General features: G+C 47.5%; 1 protein-coding gene and 1 pseudogene across 1 annotated transcript in view; both read left to right on the top strand.

The window, feature by feature from the left end:
* LOC142566669 (arylsulfatase B-like) overlaps positions 1 to 14,215 on the top strand; it is a 178,075-nt gene that overhangs the window by 152,948 nt on the left and 10,912 nt on the right. The window lies entirely within an intron of this gene.
* On the top strand, positions 9,465 to 10,310 carry LOC142566771 (uncharacterized; annotated as a pseudogene).

A 14,215-nucleotide genomic window follows, 5' to 3' on the forward strand; every position in this document is an offset into this window, starting at 1 on the left:
AACCTTGTCAAGCCCATGCTTTCACATGTTCTGCCTGCTTCATTTTTCAGTTTTGCAATTGCTTTGTACGTAATGTTGCTTATTGCGAAATTCTTACGGATCGCTTCTTGAGCGGATTTTTCGTATTCAGGAGCGTTCATCACGACAAACACGCCTGTTTTGTCCGAAAGGAGCAGTTTTAGATTTTCTTTCTTGAGGTACCTAGTCACTCTGCTTGTTCCTGCAGGTTTGGGTTTTTTTACTAGGTTCTTGTTTGACACTCCCGTCAAAACTTCTTGGATGCAAGTTACTTTTTCTGGCTCAGGGGTTCTTTCCGCGACTGAGCGTACCATGGCTAGGAACTGTACTGCCGTTACTGGAGGTTCAATTGCGTATTTTGGTCCCTTATTTAGGGTCTGTTGCACATAATCTGGGATCTTTCTACCGGATAGGTTGACAGCACCGCTTCCTTGAGGCTTACGCTTTTCTCTTCTAGGGAGGCTCTTGAATGAGCCTTTCCACAAGCTTTCGGCATGCAACTCTGCCAAGTTGTAGAAATACCTGATCAGGTATTTCTACAACTTGGCAGAGTTGCATGCCGAAAGCTTGTGGAAAGGCTCATTCAAGAGCCTCCCTAGAAGAGAAAAGCGTAAGCCTCAAGGAAGCGGTGCTGTCAACCTATCCGGTAGAAAGATCCCAGATTATGTGCAACAGACCCTAAATAAGGGACCAAAATACGCAATTGAACCTCCAGTAACGGCAGTACAGTTCCTAGCCATGGTACGCTCAGTCGCGGAAAGAACCCCTGAGCCAGAAAAAGTAACTTGCATCCAAGAAGTTTTGACGGGAGTGTCAAACAAGAACCTAGTAAAAAAACCCAAACCTGCAGGAACAAGCAGAGTGACTAGGTACCTCAAGAAAGAAAATCTAAAACTGCTCCTTTCGGACAAAACAGGCGTGTTTGTCGTGATGAACGCTCCTGAATACGAAAAATCCGCTCAAGAAGCGATCCGTAAGAATTTCGCAATAAGCAACATTACGTACAAAGCAATTGCAAAACTGAAAAATGAAGCAGGCAGAACATGTGAAAGCATGGGCTTGACAAGGTTGGCAAAGCGCGTGAAAGAGAGCAAAGAACTCACTCTGAAGCCATTTTTCACGGAAAAAACCCACAAAGAGGGAATTCCTTTTAGGACGATTATTGAAGATCGCGGAACATGGCAAAGATGCATCGCGGACTACCTTCAGGCCTGCTTGAACTCTTTACCTTTCGATGACCCGTTCTTGATCCGCAACTCTGACGAAGTTATTGCAACACTAAAGAGTAGCCCGCCGACATCTTGTTTTTCAATCGACGTGAAGGACCTGTTCTACAGTGTCCCGAGGCAAGCGGTGGTATTAGCAGTAGAAGAAGCCATCGACACGTTGGGCTACACCAAATTTCAGGACGTGTGCAAGTGCAGTATTTCTAGTTTTGTGAACTTGTTAAAACTGTATCTACATGGTGCGTTTATCGAATATGGTGACAGCGTGTATGAGCAGAAGGATGGAATCGCTATTGGTTCTTGTATAGCTCCCGTGCTTTCCGACTTATATTTGAGTGTGGGAGACAGGAAACTTGCCGCCTTGTTTGGAGACACGAACATAACTACCTGTTTCAGATATGTTGACGATTATTTGGTGTGCATGAAAGAAAACCAAACCGATCCATGTAGCGTAGAAACTGTCATCAGCATGTTCAAAAAAGCACATGAAGGTTTAGAGTTCACGTACGAGACTCCTACCGAAGGTCGATTGCAGTACCTTGATATAAACATTAGGATCAGAGGCTCCCACATGTGCTGGTGCTACAAAACTAGAGGAGAAAAAGAAATCCTGAGGTACGACTCTTGCCATTCTAAAATCATTAAAAGAGGCATCGCCAAGGCTTGCATCAGTCAAGCAATTGAAAAATCATGCCACCATGCTGTGAGGGAGAGCATCGATCTGCAAGTAAGCCGCTTGAGAAACAGTGGGTACCCGAACAGCATGGTGGTGCAAATCTGTGAAAACTTGTTGCCCGAAATCAGAGCCAACAGGAAAAGGCAGAAAACACAGAAAAAATTGAAAAAACGCGTGGTGTTGCCTTACATCCATGGCTTGTCACATCGGATAAAAAAGACAGCCCAACGCCATGACGTTCAAGTTCTGTTCTCCGCCCCGCAAAAACTAAAAGGCATGTGCAAGAAGGTGAACGCAGGATCCAAAGAGGCCAACCCTAGTGGTACGGTCTGTCAGACTAAGCACTCAAAAAAGTACGTGGAATGCGCTACTTCAGTTGTTTACCAAATCCCACTAGACTGCGGGAAAGTATACATTGGGCAAACTGGACGTTGTCTAAACGATAGGTTACGGGAGCACAAATACACGTGCCAGCTTCTGACAGCACCTAGCAACTTGGCCGCACATTGCAAACAGTGCAAATGCTCCCCGCTAATAGAAAGCACCACAGTCATCGGAACATCAAAAACAAAAATGGAGCGAGAAATATGGGAGGCGCTTGCGATAGCTAAAGAAAAAGAGACGTGCGTAAGCACTCCGTCCATCGCGCTTATCAAAGCTGAGGTTGAGTTCGCCAGGGCGAACGGGTGCATGTGAAGGATGTATGCCTGACCCAAACTATAATCACATGTCGTCACCTTGTCATATCTTTTTATATGTAGCCCCCAACCCCCCCCCCCCCCCGCAACATATCTCCTTGTATATAAGCGCGTTCTTTAACAGTATCAAACAGTTGGTAGTTTGCGCTTCGTCCGTCCACGTCCTGTCCTTCCTTAGTATCGTGTTTGTAAAACTGAGCGCAGTATAACCATGAACGTTCACCAACTAGCCCCCTTCATTGCTTTACTAGACTTGTTCTTGTCAACCGCCAGAGAGAGAGAGAGCAAATGATAAAGGAAAGGTAGAGAGGTTAACCAGGACTGAGCCCGGTTGGCTACCCTACACTGGGGAAAGGGAAAAGGGGACGGAAAGATTGAAAGAAGAGAAAGTCTACTATGGATATCGTTCGGTCACTCAGTCCAGATCACAGACGCTGATTCAATCCAGTAGCTTTCAAATATCGCAGCAGCGCTTTTGTGGCCTTTTGTAGCTGCGATATGCGGGGACAAGGTCCCAAGATCTTGTTGAAGGTGAACGGTGTTCTATCGAGCTGATTGAGAGCTGTGCAGAGGTCATGTCTTTCGTTTTGAAAAGATGGGCAGTAGCACAGTAGATGTTCTATAGTTTCCTCGACACCGCAGGCATTGCAGTCGGCGCCATCAGCTATTCCATTCGAAAACGTGTATGCACTGGTGAATGCGACGCCCAAGCGTATGCGGCACAGCATTGTTTCCTCATTTCGCCGAAGCCCTGGTAACAGCCGCAGTTGCATAGAGGGGTCGAGGGAATGCAATCGATCTTGGGTGAATTCAGGTGTGTGCCACTTCTCTAATGTCATACGGTGTGCTAGCTTGCTTAGGTGTTCGGCTGCGTCGGTCCGCGATAAAGGTACAGAAACAAGGGTTGCTCCTTCGTGTGCTTTCCTAGCAGCTTCGTCAGCAAGGTCGTTGCCGGAGATACCGCAATGGCCAGGTAGCCACTGAAACACGACGTCGTGTCCTTTCGCTATCATACGATGGTGCATTTCTCGTACTTCCGACACTAGTTGTTCACAGGACCCCCGACGAAGAGATGACAGAAGACATTGTAAGGTCGCCTTCGAATCGCAGAATATTGCCCACCGATTAGCGGGTTGGTTGTTAACGTAATCAACGACACTTTAGAGGGCAACCAGCTCCGACCCGGTCGACGTTGTCAAGTGATAAATCTTGTATCGGAAGCTAATTGATCGTGATGGTATAACCACTGCGCCGGTGGAGCTGGTCTGAGTGGAAGAGCCATCCGGATATATGTGCACTCGGTCGAAGTAGAAAGTGTTCAAACAATGCAGAGCTGCTTGCTTCAGGGTCAAGGTAGGCAGGTCGGTCTTCTTTCTTATCCCTGGAACCGTAAGACGCACTTAAGGTTGTTTTAAACTCTACAAAGCTGAGGTTGAACGTGCTGAGGGTGTGAAGCCCGATGGTAGACAGGCACGATGGATGCTGACCTCGTTGGAGAAGGATGCCTGTGGTCGTCGTTCTGGCAGGCAGGCAAGAGAGCTTGATTCCATGCGTAAAACATGACGAACATGGGCCCTAAGCGTGTTGGTGCCAATGTAAGTCGTGATCGGATGGTCTCGAGCCATTATAATGGTTCCTGCTCTTGAGGCGCTCCGCGGAAGGCCTAGGCAAACACGTAGTGCCTGTGCTTGCACGCTCTGAAGTTCTCGAATATTTGACTTGCATGTTTTAGCAAGCACGGGAGAACTGTAACGTAGCAATATGATAAAAAGTGCTCGATATAACTGTAGCATGGAGCCCACTGACGATCCCTATGTTTTTCAGGCGATAAACTTGAAGACATGAACAATAGTGTAAGCTTCTTCTTCAAGTGGGCAACGTGAGGGCTCCAAGAGAGGTCCCGGTCCACAATGACCTCCAAAAACCGAAGATTTCTCTTGTAGGAGATAGGCTGGCCATTGATGCATACTGGATAACGAGGCATCGCTTTTCGTGAGAAAGCGACGAACGCACATTTTTTCTGTTGAGATGGTAAGGCCTTGTGTGTGAAGATAGTGACATGCCTGTGTTGCTGCTTTCTGTAGCCTTGCGCAAACCTGCAGGCGAGTGGCCGCTGATGTCCAGATGCAGATGTCGTCGCCGTACATTGAGACACTGTTTCCGGTAGGGATTCGGCCAGCCCAAGAAGCGCGAGGATGAAAAGAATAGGGCTCAGAACACCACTTTGGGGAACTCCTCGGCATATGTAGGGGTCGGTAGTCGGACCATCTTCCGTACGTACGAACAAGGACCTTTATGTCAAGTAGTTTCTGATCCATCGATATACTCGCCCTCCTAGTTCAATTGTCAAAAGTGCGTCTAGAATGGGTTGATGGGAATCGTTGTCGTAAGAGCCTTTCCCGTCCAGAAAGAGCGCTACTGATAATCGTTTCCAAAATCTTTGCTGTTCTATAGATGACTGTATATCAATGACACTGTCAATCGATGAACGGCCTGCTGACATGCACAGCAGGCGCAAGTGCTAGGCTAGTCGCCAAGCTGTACTCCAAGTCCGGAAATTAAGTGACGGCGGTCCATCTGCTTTCATCTGGAAAACTAAGAAGAAAGTACATTATTAAGCAACTTCAACAAACAGAAACAGAGCAGTATTGCTTGCTACAGCATGTCACTCAATTTTTTAAGTGGTCGTTTCTTTTACCATTTCCGCCACTTTTCATGGTCATTGGATACGAATGGCGTTTCCAACATGAAACGAGGAATGAGGATGCAACCAAGCAGTATGAGAAGGTGCGCAACAGAAAGAGGAGCGGCAGAGTTGCTGAGTAATGTTAGGTGGAAACATTGGTGGCGGAAGCGCAGGGCAGTGGGAGCACGCAGGAGCTGTCGACGGGCTACTGGTCGGAACGCCGAAAAGGAATGCACGAACGAAAGCAGCTGAAATAAATACATTTCGGCTACTTGTTGGAAGAGCCGTCTCAAGAGGCACAGGCGCGCGCTCACCAGCGATCGGCGGTGTCGGCTTCAGTGCGCCTTGCGTGAGCTTTTTGAGCCACCCTTTATGACGTAGGACTCTTCCCGGATGTGTCGCACACTTGCCTTCGAAGTGAGCTGTGTAAAGCGTTGTCATCGCTAAGATGCAATTGAAAGTCCTAATCAAGAAGTGTAGCAAAATTGCAAAAAAAATTCGGAAAAGAGCATCTCAAGGGCCGCCGAGAACTGTACCGTTAAACTAAGCAATTATTAGTGCGCCCATTCGTATGGCAGCAATATTATTAGAGCAGCTTGAGCCGCAATATTATAGCCTGATATAGCTCTCAATGTATCACCCTCTAGGCTTAACTGAGCCGTTTGTTTTCTTTTGCATAAACACACAGCAACACGGCTGCAGCTTTACATTTCAGATTTACGGTATAATGATCGGCCGTTATGCCTGGTGGTCTAGCGAAGGACACCTTCCTTCACCAAGTAGGATTACAATGTCCGAAAAAGGGAGTGTTCAAATGAGCGCAGAAGTTGAAAGACAGAATCAGCGCATGGTTGAGTCAACGGCAGAGGATAAACTTAAGTGTCACTGGTGCATCGCTGTGGCTATATGTGGGCTTTTGAACCTCATGGTTGCGACGCTACAATGCGTGGAGTTTCCAGTCACCTAACTTGACATAGAGCGGAGGAACACAAGACCGACTTGAGCAGATTAAGGCACCGCTGCCTTAAAGCACATTTTAGAGGCGAAAACAAAAATTACGGGGTTTTACGTGCCAACGCCACGTGTAGGAGTCTCCAGAATAATTTTGCCCACCTGGGGTTATTTAACGTGCGCCTAATTCTAAGTACATTAGTGTTTTCGCATTTCACCTGCATAGAAATGCGGCCGCCATGGGCAAGATTTGATCCCGCGACCACTTGCTTAGCAGCCCGATACTATAGCGACTAACCAAACACCGCGAGCTTTATAGGAAAAAGAGTGCAGCATATACAAAGTGCTCAGCGATTTCAACGCGCTACTCGGAGCGCCGGTCCTTTCTTGCGCCGCCGTAAGCCACTGGGGACACCTAGTTCATGCATTCTTGTATCAGTTGATAGTGCAAGCCTTTGTGATTCATTGTGACGGCACTTAGCACCCTCCCCCAAGATCAAACGTCACGATCAAAGGTCAAGAATGTCAAGATCAAATGATTTCGCTGCAACATCATGATACAGTCGATTGAAGACCCGTTTCGAACAGCAGGAAGAGTTCGTTAGTAAAAGAAATCAGTTATGCCTTATTTGAAAATGATTTTTGGATACCGTGTTGTAATAACCGAAGAATTGAATTAGACTTGCTGAAGTTAACTAAACTTAAGTATACTGTGTGATCCTACTTAATTTTTCCGGAATTTTTCTAAAAATCACCTGTAGCAGATACCATATTTCTAGTCCTTGAGCTAGATTACTCATAGAGGCGGGGGTTATTTGCACGAGAAATCGAAACACACGCTCCATTTTTTAAACAATTAACTGAAAGACGTCTTAACTACTTCACGGCACGTACTGAAATTTGCAAAATGTAGCTGGTGAGATTGCAAGGCGTGTCCACTTGGAATGAATTTCCAGAATGAAGCCAAATTTTAAGATATGCGGCATCAAACTCGCCGTAAAAATGCGCTGTTGTTCCACCTACCTCTTTACCAAAACGCTCTTTAAGCACTGAAGCAGAAAATAACTGGTACAGTCAACCACAAAACTTTGCCGACCTTGGGAGTACACGAAACGTTCAATTTCCGAGCAGCTTGTAACAGTGGTTACTAAAACTGAACAACACAATGGTGTTCACATATATTGGTAGAGCCTGCAAATGCGAATACTGGGCTTCGTTGTGAGGCTGGGCAGATATTCAGCTTTTTCTCAGATTTCGTGTGCTGTACAATATTGTGGTCGAGTGCAAGTGCATGTATTTCGTCCAACACTATGGGAAATATCTGGAAACTGGTGTCATCGGTGACATGCAGTTGAAGTGGAAACGTCTTGGAAATTCACCTGCTACGATTCGTAAAATAGAATATGTGCCATTGAATAATTACCTAGCAAGGTAATTAGTTATTCTTATTAGTTAGTTAAATACGTGTTTCCATTTCTTGGCCTAATAATGTCCATCTCTTCAACTAATCCAGCAGACGGACACGAATTATGCTATCTGCTGCACGCGATTTTTGAAAATTCTGGAAACCTTGAAAATGATCACCCAGTGTAATATTCTAATAGTTTGTAGCGGATACTAGTTAGCGATACGATTCTGTAGCGCGGCGAAGGGTGCGTCACTAGGCTTGAACAATGGTACAATCTAGCCCTATTTTAAGCCTAACCTAGCCATAGCCTAGCCTAGCCAAATAGCCTAGCCCATCTAGGCTATTTTAAACTCCTAAGTCAACCTATCACTTCACAGGCCTCACAAGGCCAAGAGAGTCAGATTTAAATTTCTGTAATTTTATCTTTTGGCAGATTTGTAAGCGTAAAATCAAGTTTTTTTTAAAGTGAACTAAAAATTTTACACTCACCCTGCGTGCCCTTGCTGCGGTGTTTGTACACAATTGTGTGCACTCTCGTAGGAAATAAACCATATCAGTTTTTATTGCGACAGCAAGTATATCGACACTTGAGACGCATTTATGCCGTCGGCGTCGCCGTCAGGTTCCGTATAAAGTCAAAGGGCGTCAAAATCTTCCCTGCGCGCCGTTTGCTGTATGTGCGAGCGATACCGCGCAAGGGTGAGCTGGCGAACGCGGCTCAATCTAACACCAACTTGAAAGGGAAAAGGCCGTAGTTTATGGCCCTTTCCACTCGCACTACGTCCGCACAAGGGGCGCGCGCATGTCAGCAAAACAGTTCGCCCAGTCACCGCGACGTCGCAGTATCGCGCGTTCGGCTGAAGGGACACCCTGCTGTACCGCGGCATCGGCATTCCCCGGTGCGTCTTTGTTGACGTGCATCACTTCGCCGTGCAGTTACTCGTGTTTTGCGTGTAGCTGTGAGTGTTTCCGTGGCTGCGAGCTTTAGAAATGTGAAAGGAAGGACGCTGAAATGCCGTGAAAAGGGCTGTGTACAGCAATGCCACGGCAACTACGCCGGGGTGACGAAGGTGCCCGTGTTCTAATTTCTGAGGAAAGAAACACTGAGCAACGCTTGAATACGCGATGTGCCGCGGGAAAACCTCTCGGTCACCGAGAATTCCAGGGTAAGCTTATTTTTTTATATAACATTGTTATTTTGTAGCAGCACCAACGAGGCAACACACCGAAAGATAGGACAGAGCTACCGCCGACGCCGTCCGCGTTCCATTCGCGCTTCTCCGCGTTCAAGCTGAACGCGCGCAGTTCCCCTAACTACACCCAGCGCCTGTGACGGCGGCTCGGCAAGTTTAGACACGGGAAGGAGAGTTGGGCTCACTCGTCGTGTCGCGTCGGAAGTCGCTGCCTCTTCTCCATCACGCAGGCAAAGTTTTTGATGCAACAGGTTCCTGTTGTAGGTCTGCGTTTACTTGTGTTTGCGCAATTGCATATCGTAAATTGCGCTCGTTTAGCGTGAACGCGGGGAACGCGGACGGCGTCGGTGGTAGCTCTGTCCCATCTGTCGGTGCATTGCCTCGTTGGTGCAGCTGCAATTCAATTGAAAGAAGATATACATACAGCTGTAGATGGCTCACAAGCCGCACTTCTGTATGTCAAGTACCCATGGGTTTGCTCATTGGTGGTAAAATATATTTCAAGGTATGCGGTTTGAACTTCACGGAGGAGGACATTATCCCAGTAGCCTCGCATACCTATCAAGCAACTGGCCGCACCATCACAGTGCCGCTATCTCAGTGCCACTATGCGCACCTTCGCCCGGACGCTGTGCCGTCGAAGTTCCCGAACTGTGCGAGCTACATGGCTAGAAAGCTGCGTAAAGGGCCCTGACTCTAAACGCGCGCGCATAGAGCATGCTGCCCTCCAGAAAGCCTTCGCTAAACCCATCGGGGCGTTTAAAAGAGCACGCGAGGAGGATAAAGGAAATTCTTTGAGCGAGCTTACGAACTACTTGAGGAACCGAGAGATGCAGTTCTCGGACGTAATAGAAAAAAATGAAACGATTCTTCTCGTTCACATCGTCGACGATGAAGCATCGTGGCCCAAATACTCTGTTTGCGTGAAAGAAGACGAGTGTGACGCTACATGTCATGAAAGCGGCTTCAAGAAAGCTAGGCGAAAATCTGTGCGTTCCCGAAATTGCTAACCGTAAAAGGGGTATCGTGGAACTCCTCGAAGGCAACGGGAAGTGGGACTGTGATCAGATGTCCAACTCAGTGGCAAAAATTTGCGAGACTGTTTACTCCTGTATCAGTTTTCGACGTCCCAAGCAGAAGACGACGCCGACTGCAGTCCATTTCTGATAGAACACGTCGCTATGTAGCTATCGATAAAACAGCTCAGACGATACACTGCAGATTTCGTGGTGTTCTGCTGCGCTCTTTTCACTATATCGCCCCATGCGTATGCTTACATACGCAGCCATGGAAGTATGACCTTGCTGCGTCCTATGACGATCAGACCAGTGTGCTCGTCTTACGGTATGAACCCTCAACAAGAGCATCAGAGCGAAGCATACCTCCGTTACATGACGAGAAAAATTTCTGACCTGAAAGATGACCAGCGCTTTGTCACAGTTATGGGATACTAAATACATATAAAACCCTGCTTTGACTACAAAGTGGGCAATATTACTGGCGCTGCAAATGAAGCTGCAAACTGTGCGGTTGTTTTCATGGTCTGCAGCCTGACGTGCAAATGCAAAGAACTTGCGCACATCGTGCCAGTGGACAGAGTAGAGGTAGGGCTCATGCACAAGACGGTTAAATATGTTATTTGCGGGATGGAAAATATTGGGTACCGGGTTGTGTGCGTCGCGAGCGACAACAAGTCTGTGAACAGAAAGCGATGTCCCTCTTCCAATCGCCTCCGTCTAACAGAATTGTGTATCAACACCCGTCAGACCCTGTAATGCTGCTGTTCTTCGTTATAGACCCGGGACACATACTAAAATGCATGCGAAATAAATAGATCAACCAGAAGAATGATCAAGTTTGCTGCTACTTCCCTGAGATCCGAACAGACGCGTGACAGTCAAAGCGCAATCAAACAGTCTCATTTGCGACAATCGAGGATCTTCACAGCAAAGAGTATGACCAGCTGTTGAAACGTGGCTAGGGGCTGTAGAGAAAAGCCCTCTGCCCTTCGAATATTGAAAGTCAGAACGTAAAGCTTGCCTTACAAATATTCAATGATTTCCTTACCTGAAGTGTTACGTGACCTTGGAGCAAAGCACAGCCTATACACTTTTGAGGCCACTGCTACATTCATCGAGAACATACTCAAGTGGTGGGAAATTCTAAAGTTGAAAACTCCGTGCAAGAGGAAACGGCTGAGAGACCAGTTCCAACAACCAGTGTTCTCCGTTGATAACAATCCAAAAGTCGACGTGCACATGCTTTTGAAATGGATGGATGAGTGGGAAAACAAAGGCCTTGACAAGGGTACTCTGACAAAGGAGACTCACGCTGCTCTCGAACACACCACCTATTGTTACGCTTGGCGTGTAACACCTCGGGCAAAAAGGATGCACAAAGATCATGCCTAATCGAAACGGAGGATGGATTCCTAATTTGGTATGATTGTCTCGAGTGGTTGCCGGTCTGTCAGGCCCCGCACTGATTACAGGCCCCTTTGTGTGTGTGCGACTCTAGGGGAGAACCATTTCCACGAACTGTGCGACTCTAGGAGAGAACCCTTTTCACAAACTCTACGACTCTAGGGGAGCACCCTTCCCGCGAACTGTCCGACTCTATGGGAGACCCTTTTCGCGAACCATACAAGAGCCGCGGGTTGTCGCCAGAGGAGGCAAGCACGTGCAACGACGCCTAGGAGAAAGGATCAGTCGCCCATCGCCGACCAGACTCAGTGAATGTCACGTGACGTTGACGTGAGCAAGGTCCCGCCTACGATTTTACCGGGCCTATTTAAGTGACCCCACAATGAACTCTTTAATTCATTCATTCATTCTCTTCTTCTGTATCATTCACCAACTATTGAATAAACAGTGCAAGTTTCGCACTAGAAATTGCCTCGTCCCTGCCTGGTCGCTATGGTCTAACGGACGCCTGCAGTCTGCCGAAAACGCCACGCTACCCAACAGTAACGCGGGTCCAGGTTCGAGAAATGGCGTCAGAAGAAGTGGTTGGCAGCAATGGGATTAGCTACCCCGGAGACCCCAACTTTGGACGACATTTAAGAGATCGTCTCCTCTTTGTTCTCGTGACAACATTCGAAAGGAAGCTGTCAGAATTTATGACCGCATATGGTGAGTGCATGGCTTTTGTTCTCTGAGATATCACTTGGCTTTACGTATTTTGGGGGAAGTACAAAGCATTAATTTTTCTTTAACCGTTTACGGAAGTTTTGAATACATTGAAGTTGTTATAGAATGAAAACTTAGCAGCACTAAGGGCAGGCATGAACTTGAAGGCACTCAAGAAGCCGGAATTGTTTAACTTGGTTAGAGCGTTGAACCACCAAATTGCCGAATCGAAGAGAAAGTCAGAGATCATCGACGCGACTGAAGCGATTATGGCAGACGACGATGAACTAGGGAGCATTGCCTAGGGAGCATTGCAGATAAGGAGGAAGAGCGTTAGTGCCTAGAAGAAAAAGAAGAGCACGAGCGGGCAGCATGTGAGGCCAAAGAAGAGCGCGACCGTATGGCACGCAAGGCACTCGAAATGCGGCGCCTAGATATTGAGTTTCTGAAGGATCAAAATACTGAAAGACCTAGCAAAGAGGCACGAGAAAGCGATCGCAGAATGACAGACATGATGGCAGCTTACGCAGTAGGAGGGGACATGTCTTTTTCTGGTGCAGTTTGAGCGTGCATGTGAGAAGGCAAAATGGCAGCAACGCTTGCTTACGTTGCCGCCACGTGAGGTAGCTGATATCATTGCCTGCATGGGTAAAGAAGCAATAAACTTCAATAAAGTGAAAGCGAGTCTGCTTAAAAAGTATAGATTATCAACAGAAGCACTCAGGCGAAAATTCGGGGAGGTCGTGAAGACCAAAAGAGGGTCATACTCGGATTTCGCATACACCTTCGTGGTAAACCTGAAAGAATGGCTCAGAGAAGAGGGTGCATTCGGCGACGCTGAAAAAAACTATGCAGTGCGTTGCGTTAGAACAGTTCTACCCCCGGGTGCGAGAAAACATCAAGTATTGGGTTCAGGATAGGCGATGCGCGGACACTATCACCAGAGCGGCCGATCTCGCTGAGGAGTACGTAACTCGCTGTGCGTTGGAAGGCAAAGAAGCTCCTAAGAAGGAGATGAATAAATACAGACTCCACAAGCCAGAATGATGGTCAAAGTCGAGTCAATATAAATCAGTTAAAGGTCAGATTCGGTGAAAAATAGTGACGACAACAGCAAGGGAAGGGAGGAGTCACCCGAACAGAGGGCCGAAATGCGAAAGAGAAATAGCTTTCGAGGCAAAGAAACCAGTAATTGGCTACAACTGCCAGCAAACGGGGCTTATCTCCGTGGGGTGCAGAAATCCCAAACTAGTGTTCATGTCACTAAGTTGTAACCAGGAAAATGTGAACTTGCTAGAACCGTACATTCGAGACCTCATGGTAAACGGCAAACCGTGTCGGGTGCTTCGCGAATCGGCAGCCACAATGGACGCGGTGCAGCCATCGTATGTAGAGGAAAGCCAGTTCCCGGTAGAATGTGCTTGGATAAGGCAAGCCGTAGAGGCCTCCAGTTTTTGTCTCCCTGTGGCAAAGATTCGCATCGAAGGCGCTTTTGGAGTAGTGGACACTGAAGCCGCCATCTCGGCACCTCTCCCACCAGAGTATCCATATTTGTTTTCTAACAAATCCGAGGATTTGCTGCGACGTAGGGGCATCAAGTTGAGTGAGGGAATAGTACAAGCCCTAACTCGTTCCAAGGCAAGGGACCTCGCGGCCAAGGCGGTGTACAAATGTCCAGTGGTGGAGAAAACAGGTTTTACGGAATATTCGTCAATCAGCACCAAACAGGACAGCCCTATAGGGGATATTGCGGAAAGTACACTAGGTCAACAAAGCACCGGAGCCTGAAATTTCTCGAGAGGCAGAATGCAGAAGAAAGTTATTAAATGTAAGCCCTGCCACATTGATTGCTGAACGGGAAGAAGATTACACCCTGCGGAACCTAAGACCAGGCGCGAAAGAAGGTGTGGCCAAACAGAACGAAACGTTCTTCAAGGGGGTAGGCGTCCTATATAGAAAGTACGCCAGTAGAAAGGGAGTGCGATTCGGCCAACTCGTGGTGCCGCATTCCTATCGTGAGCAGCTCCTGCTCCTGGTCCACGGGGGCTTTTTGACAGGATTTCTGGGCATTCGGAAAACAAAGGACCACTTACTGCAGGAATTTTACTGGCCCAGCTGCTTTCGGGAAGGGGAAGCATTTGTGAGAAGCTGCGACACATGTCAACGCATAGGCAAGCCCGGAGACAAGGCTAAAGCGCCAATGAAACTTATTCCCATTATCACGGAGCCGT

Source organism: Dermacentor variabilis, unplaced genomic scaffold, assembly GCF_050947875.1.
Source record: "Dermacentor variabilis isolate Ectoservices unplaced genomic scaffold, ASM5094787v1 scaffold_13, whole genome shotgun sequence".
NCBI classification, from domain to species: Eukaryota; Metazoa; Arthropoda; class Arachnida; order Ixodida; family Ixodidae; genus Dermacentor; species Dermacentor variabilis.